At 37.0% G+C, this 8,024-nt stretch overlaps 1 long non-coding RNA gene across 1 annotated transcript; it reads right to left on the bottom strand.

Annotated features, from left to right (window-relative positions):
• Positions 1–1,967: 1,967 nt before the first annotated feature.
• On the bottom strand, positions 1,968–7,509 carry LOC146443456 (uncharacterized). Its single transcript, XR_014856045.1, has 3 exons — positions 7,376–7,509; positions 4,464–4,698; positions 1,968–2,074 (listed from the first exon to the last, which is right to left on the bottom strand). It is a non-coding gene; the product is annotated as an uncharacterized LOC146443456 (long non-coding RNA).
• Positions 7,510–8,024: the final 515 nt, after the last annotated feature.

Here is an 8,024-nt window from a genome sequence, read left to right as displayed (position 1 = left end):
TTTCCTGTTCTAAATATACTGATTTCCTCAGCTGTTGTGACTAGGTATAATATATGTCTCCAAAACCAGAGTATCCTCAATTACCAATATTCCAGAGTTTAAGTTCTGAAAGCTCAAAGATCTTAATACAGTTTTAAAATTTAATTCTAAAGTTCTGAGTTCAGTGGGATTTCAGGGCATTTATGATCTTTCATGACATGCTCAATATGTTGCAGGATCAGGCCCTTAAGTAATGCCACAAGGAAGTATTCAGAATATGACTTTCTGGATTTTGTCATTTTGGATGTCATAGAATTGGCTCAACAATCCCAAAAATTTGAAAACATCTGGAAGACATAACGTTTCATACTGATGGTACCTACTAGATGTAAGCAGAAAAGCCCCAGTGTATCTTTTTTTTTCTTTCAAATGTTAGCCCTGTTTGAAAGAAGTTGAAACACACATAGCTAAGTTCTTAAAAATGTAGAAAATCTCACCAGATCTGAATAAGGGTTTAACAGGAGGATTTAGAACAGACTATTATGACAGCCTTGGGCATGTCATAAATGGGCCAGATTTGATATAGCAGAACAGATAGAAGGTGAAAGAACCAAGATTTGCAGAAAAACTGGAGTTTTAACAAAAAGTATGAAGTGAAATATGAAATATTACATCCATATGCTAGAAAAACCACATGTCGAACAGAAGGAATGGTAGACTATCAAAGCAGTGACTTAAAATTTGTTGGGTTTGGCAAAGCAAGTCATAATCAGTACAATAAACAGAACACTCAAATACTTAAAGAACCTTGAAGAAATGTTGTAACTGCAAACAATATTTCCCTCTTGATTAAAACCAAAAAATAGCAGCACCAATTCTGTTACGCAGCATTATGTTTTAGGTTTTTTAAAATTTGAGGGTGTGCAGCATTACTACATTTTGTTTTCACAGTAAGTACAACTCTCTCGTGAAAACACTACCACTTCTTAAAGATTGCATGAAAAATATCTACACTTTTGTGGGCAGTAAGGAAACACAACTACAGTACATGCAGCAGCAAACTGTAGATGAATTGAAGTGTAATAGGTTCTACCTTAAAGCATTATTTAATAAAAAATCTCACACATTATTTACGGATGCACTCGGTGCAATACTGGACATTTTAGCCTTTCTTTTAGAACTCCCGAAGACACCATATCATCTTCAAAACTCTGCTTTCTTTCAGCTATTACAGTATGTCACCCTAACCAAGGTGCTACCTGCAGAGAGCAGTTTAAACTGATTCTCTCCTTTCTGCTTTAAAGTAAACTAAAGTGAACATTGTTCATAGATTTCAGACAGGTATTACAAAACAACAGAGCTTACTTTAAAAGTCTCCATAATGTCTTATCATTTACACTAACTGCATATGACTGTAGGGATTTCTGCTAATATTTACAAGCAGGTATTACTTGAGCCATAGGATGGTAGTCCTGCAAGTTGCAACCCACAGGATGTATCTTTAATCTCCGAAGCTAACAACCTATTGAGAAATCTTTTTTTTTTTTCCCTTTTGAGGATTCTAATGCTCAGGCTTACAGCAATTAATGTTTGCTGAACTTTATATGTGTTTCAGCTACCTTTCTGTCCGCTAAGATAAAAAATCGCACTAATCAGTCAGACACCTGTAAACACATAATGGCCAAAACCAGTTTTTCATTAATATTCCAAGTAAATCATAGTGATAGTCTGAAAAAAAGGACACATCAATGGAATTGTAAGATTTTTTCCACTTTCGCAGAGATAAAAGCACTGGGTCTCAACTGCAAAGGTCCAGAAGGCCCCAAAGGTCCATCCTCTGTTCTACCTTGTCAGACAACAGGGTGTACCAAACAAGAAAGTGTTGATTGCAATCCAGCCATTGTTTTCAGCTAGAATATACACAAGCACAATTGTGAATTATTTGCTTTGGAATGTCAGAATACATGGATTTCCTCACTCACATTGAAGGGGTATGTCCCTCAAAGAAAGGGCATGTGATCTCTGCTGTAGAATCCTCATGAGAAACCTGATTCATCTGAACATTAGGGTTCACGATAGACTGAAGGTGAAGTGCCTGAAATAAATTTGATGTGATTTATAAGAAACTTTGACATTAAAAAACATAATTTCTGTTTGTCAGACACTGTTTCAAGGCATTTTATTATGAAGTAGTCCCATCACACAGAGCAACCTTCTGCAGCATGAGAGAGCACCTATGCATTTGTGCACTTGTTCTCATGTGCAGGTTATCAGTGAAGCAGCAGGGTTATCTTTGAGTTTATACTATATTTGAAAGGAGAAGGGGCAGGATTCTTAAGATGAGAGAATTTAATTGCAAGAACAGGGCTCTGTAGAAATGTTAGTCACTCAGTTGTGATCTGCAGGACCTGCTGTACTTACAGGGAGAGTGGGTACCTATGAGCCACAGAGTGGCAGGATTCTTGCACCTCCTTCTGCTTGAACTGAACAGTCCATAACTCTAACACTTATTGTGACAGCTGCCTCTGTCACACACACTGTGAAATTAAAGGGTGACATTTTTCAGCAATTTTCTACTGCAGTGGATATGCAATCCTTTCAGCAAACTTAGACATTTTACGGTTTTCTTTTCCCTATGGTATTACAGGCAGAACCTAAAGTAGCATCTTGTGCTCGGGTTTCATCTCTATTTCCAACTTACACAAGTTGCATGAGCAAAAGTTCTGCCCTGCCCATTACTTAGAGGGCATCCCTCCTGAGGAAAAGGCAGAGAAAGAGGGATATGGCTCCATTTAAATAAAGAAAATTAGGAAGGAAGTCAAGAGGTAGAAGAAAGAATTTAATCTCTAAGGCTAGAGCATTTCAAATGAGATTAAGTTTCAGTTCAGTAACTGGAGCACAGATTTTTCCTTTTAAACTAAAATTGACAAGTGTGTAATTCATGCATTTTGCTTATTAAAAATATTACGCTTTGCTTGCACCCTACATTCAAAATTTCTTGATACCAGTCTGGGGATTTTTACAAGTGATGCCTGTTTACTAGGGGTGATTTTCAGATGCAAAGTGCCCATCAGTGTCTGCAAAGCAGTTTCCTCAGCCTCTCTGGGTCATTTTTTCCCCTTTTTGCAACAGTGTAGTAATCTTAGCTTACGTCAGCTATCATTAATGACAGTGTCATTACTAGCAGAGGGCAATTAAGAATTTCTTAAAAGAAAAAAAACAACTCCTTCAATCCCATTGCTTACTATAATTCATATTACCAGGGAATTTAAGCCTGTAAATCGAGTTTAAAGTATATCAAATTGGTTTATGGGAGTTGTACATCCCAAAAGCTAGATCCCTTTTTATCCATTCTGCCCTGAAAACCTCTTGTGTTTCTTGATCTCTTGACCACAGACCAAATCACGGCACAACTTGGAGCAGACTATGTAGACAGAAGCTCATTTTTGAAGCCTCCTGCTTCATTGTGGACTGGCCCATTTTTGGGACCCAAAGGAGCTAATGGTACAGATGGCGTAACAAGTAAATGTTACAGTACCCAGTATCATGTCTACCCATGTGCTGGGAAATTTTCAGCTCTCCATCACCTTATTGCTTTTTATCAGTGCAAGGAATACTGACTCCAAAGCCAAAAATCATTCAATCAAAATTGAAATGTCTGGTTAATTTCTTCTGGGTTGTTAAGACCCACAAAATATATCTGGTAATTCATCTGCAAGTTTGAGCCAGGCAATGAAGCCAAAGAGAAAAGGAACATTCAGCATGGTGAATTGCTAAGGAAAGCTCTTCCTCAGTTTATCCATTCCGGGGTCACTTATGCTTTCTGTATGGTTTTAAATGCTAAGTCTGTTGCTGGCTTTTAGCCAGGCCTATTGCTGGCGCCAGAGAGACTCATCATTTTATCAGGCTTGCCTCTGTTTCGTGAACATTTAATTGTTTGTGGGATATTCTTAGAACACAGAAAGATAGATCTTTCTGGCATTCAAATGCATTCATTAATTTGATTTATTTGTTTTCCCTAATAGCACAAGAGGTTTCAGCTGAAAATTTACTTGGAAGGACTTGGTATATAGAGAAATGTGAGGAAAAACAAATGTTTTTGTTCCATCCAGATTAGCTGGCTGTAGTGCACATGGAGAATAGACAGCCCATGTAGATGCAAAAGAAAAGCCAGTATAAATGTTTGCTTTACAGTATTCAATAAGAACTGCTAGAGGCAGAACTTGTTCCTGGGGAAAACTGCTTGAGCTCTGTCTTCAGTGTTAGCCACACAGCTTTCTTTTTTTCAGACTGGGTGTCTTCTTTGACAATAAACTCTAAGAATAGGGTACCATTCCAGCTCATGCAGAATATAGACAGAGCAAGTGTACTCATGCATGTTCACTCTTAAGAAAGGATAGGAGTATTATTTCCACTTTTTTTTGAGAGAATGAAGGCAGGATGTATGCAGATGACCCACATGCCTGACTTACCACATACCTTACCTCACATGGGTTTTGCAAAGAGTAACTCAAACTTTCTACTCTCCAGGGCATTGCATTTGGATCCCTGTGCAAGTGGGGAGTGGGAGAAGTAACACAGCAAGGCAAAACAATCTAAGCACTTATAATTCCTGTAATTCAGTCCTAATTAGGTGTAGGTGTTTCTGTCCATTGGCTCCATAGGCAGCACTGATTGACAGCACTGATGAGAAGATAGTTTCATACACTTGCTGCTGTTCTGAAAGACATCATTCCAGCAATCATGAGAACTAAAGGATGACTTAAACTCCTTAAGGTGGCTGACGGTTGTAGAGGCAGTGCAGAAAATTGCCCAGTATCATGCAGTCAAGCCAGTGACCTGGTAGAAAATTGTGCTGCCATCTCCTAAATCTGGCTGCATAGTTCTCTCAACAAGAACCAGCACAGACCTATATGACAGGTGCTGCACAGCCTGTAGACATATCCTATAATGTGGGAGACAGTGCCACATCACTAGTGCAAATGATGGTGATAGGAAAGGAAAGAGGACAATGTAATGCTCTTCTCCATTGCATATCTATACCTGACCCTATGGCAATTGCTATCTCAGAGAAATGTTGAAGAGCAGCAATGGAGCACATGAAGGTTCAGCAATGCTACAGATCTCACTGATATGGAAAATTCTTCTGATTTACACAGACTATTATAATGAAAGTGAAAATGTCAGTTTTACTTTTAAAAATCAGCCTCAAAATCTCATGCATATAGATAGAAAAATATTTACCAGTATGGTTTGGTCCTGGAAAATACATCATTATCAATCATCATCAAGGATTAATGATTATTTATTATAGAAAATAATTTCAACTTTCTCTGTATTAATAAAGCTAAAAATTTTCATCTGGACTTCAAATTATTTAAGTATTTCAACATTATCAGAATAAAATATGCCTGTGTTTTCATACCCACTTTTCTTTTTTTTTAGATATTATATTCCAAAAGACTTTTTAATAATTTAATGGTTTTTTTTATGTTGAGGAAAGAAATTCCATTTATGAATAGCTCTAGTTGTTGATGAAAGATGGAAAAAAATGATCATGTCAGGCTCAAAAACCAGAAGACCAATAAAAAGAAACAAAAAATGTAGTATTTCTTCTTATTTGGATTTTATACAAATGCCATGTATGTTGGTGGTCCGACACTGTGGTTTGGCAGTCCAACATTCATTCAAATGCTAAATATTTTTCAGCTCAGTTTTGCTCTCAGACATTTGTGCATATGAACAATTTGCTTACGAACAAGGCATCTGTGCAGAGATGAGCCCATTTGTTCTTAGCCATAGTTATTCACATTTGATTATTTATTATTTAGTCACATATGAATAGCAACACATTCTGGAAATGCTATTGTTTCAGAAATGCTACATAAACAGGACTTAACCAGTTCCCAAACTAAATCTCAAATACTTCTTGTGGTAAAAGCTATAACTCAGGTCTTGAAGAGTATCCCAGTGAAAGGGCATGGTGGTTACAGAAATGGGGTACTGAGGCACAGAGCAGTGAAGTGACTTCTGAGGTACTGAAATAGGTCAGTGACAGACTCCTTTATCCCTTCAGCTAGACACCTCAGCCTTGGCTTCTCAGGATACTCTGTTCTTGTGGCAGTGTGAAAGCACTGAAATGATTTGATGGACATTTTCTTGGACAAAGTGTTCTGTGTGTACTTGTCCAAAATGGGTAACTACTGACTTATATTGCTGGCCTCATATGGGATAGATTAATTTCTAAGCTGCAGTTTTTCACAACCAAAATGTTCTTTGCGTAGTAGAATAGTACAAATAGGTGTTAATACAGTGCATATCATAAGGGGAAAATTTTAATTTATCTAAGAGTTTCTTGCGATATATCCAGAACTCTTAATATTCTGCCCTATATACTGTAATTTACTATAGTTTTCCCATTTTGACTCCTGTATTTTCCTATTTCTTCTATGTTGTCCTGGTTGACACCAGAAGATGCGTGTTTATACCAAACTTTCATTTAATTCAAAATTTGAGATTATCTCTCACTGGACCAATGACAATCAAAATAGTTACTATTTATAGTCTAGAATTATGCATATGTGAGATTCAGAATAAAAAGGATACTTCCCATCTGTGATTTTTCAATGTTTTATATATATGTACTGTTAGCTTCTAAGACAGCACAGTCAAGACATTTCTTCTTAAATAATGTGGAAGGAACTATTATTGTAACAATATATTCTTATTCAGTATATTAAAATATTCTTAAATATTTGTTTCAAAAGTTCTGATGTAAATTTCTGGGCAAGTGTTGGAATAAAGCAATGTAAAATTAAGACTAGTTTTTGCTATTCTTAAACTGAATAGAAAGTGAAATTATCCCTTTTCATCAGACCCACTACACCAATGCACTTTTGATGAGACAACAGCTGAAAGAGGATTGTGAAGGGTTCTGCATGCTGTCACTTACACATTAGGCCTAATCTTTTCAGACTATTGGCAAAACGAGTTGGCCGCAATCAGGTTGAGGTTTGAAATTTACATAATTCATTATACAGTTGTCTTATGATTTGGATTTGGTTTTGAAGAGCAAGTAGGCACCATTGAAAAAATATTCATCTCTTTTGGGCTGCCAGGGGACCCTCAACATCAAAATTTGGCTTTCCAAGTGATACAATTCATACGAAATCTGGTGAGGGTTTACAATTTTCACATTAGTAACAGTCAGTTTGTTTCCATCAGAGAGGTTAGAAGCTGTCATTTTATGGTTTTTTCTGCCTGCTGGTATGTTACAGCATTCACACCTGCCAGAAAATGTCAGAATGTTTATTCCAAGAATAAAAATGTGGGCACATGTCCGCCTCCCAAAATAAATAGTACAGCAGATATATTCTGTAGCGCCTCCAATACTCACAGGTTGGAGTTAGTCATTCTTCCTGTGAGAGGGTGGCCATCAATCACTGTCAAAGGAAGCCTTGAGTCTGGAGTCAAGAACAGCGGTACTTAGATCAATGGATGAGGAGCACAAGGAGCCTGCAGGGAGAGAATATGCCTTTTCATATTTGTGAGAAGCAGCACTGTAAAGTCCCAAAAGCATCTGGGCTTGAAGAAGGAAAAACTGCAGTATGGAGAGTCTGTTGCTTTGCCAAGCAAATCATCCTTCAGTCGCAACCTTCTCCTCCCACAAGACCAAAGGGTGAATATTTTCATAATAAAATGGAAATGCCAATGGAACATACTCGGCAATCATCTGCATTGATTTACTGGAAAAAAAGGAAATCTTTGTTCTATGGTGAAATAGTACCACAATTTTAAGATGGCAAATGCATTAAAAAATCCAAAAGTGATATTCAGAAACTTATTTAGTCTGTCAAACTTACTCTTTTCAAATAAATTCTAATAAACCAGTCTATGTTCGAAATCTTCTATTTAAGTGATAGAAAAATAAAACAGAACAAGTCATGAAAGCTTTAAAGGGAAAGGTAAGATTGCTTTATATTTAAAGTGCTGAAATAGGCATTACATTGCCTAAATTTCTGGCTCGGTCATAGACTCATTGGGTG

The sequence above is a fragment of the Lichenostomus cassidix genome, chromosome 1Aa, assembly GCF_008360975.1.
Source record: "Lichenostomus cassidix isolate B80296 chromosome 1Aa, HeHo_3.0, whole genome shotgun sequence".
Classification (NCBI taxonomy): Eukaryota; Metazoa; Chordata; class Aves; order Passeriformes; family Meliphagidae; genus Lichenostomus; species Lichenostomus cassidix.
Note: the sequence above shows the minus strand (reverse complement) of the source record. Positions and strands in the feature narration are given on the sequence as shown.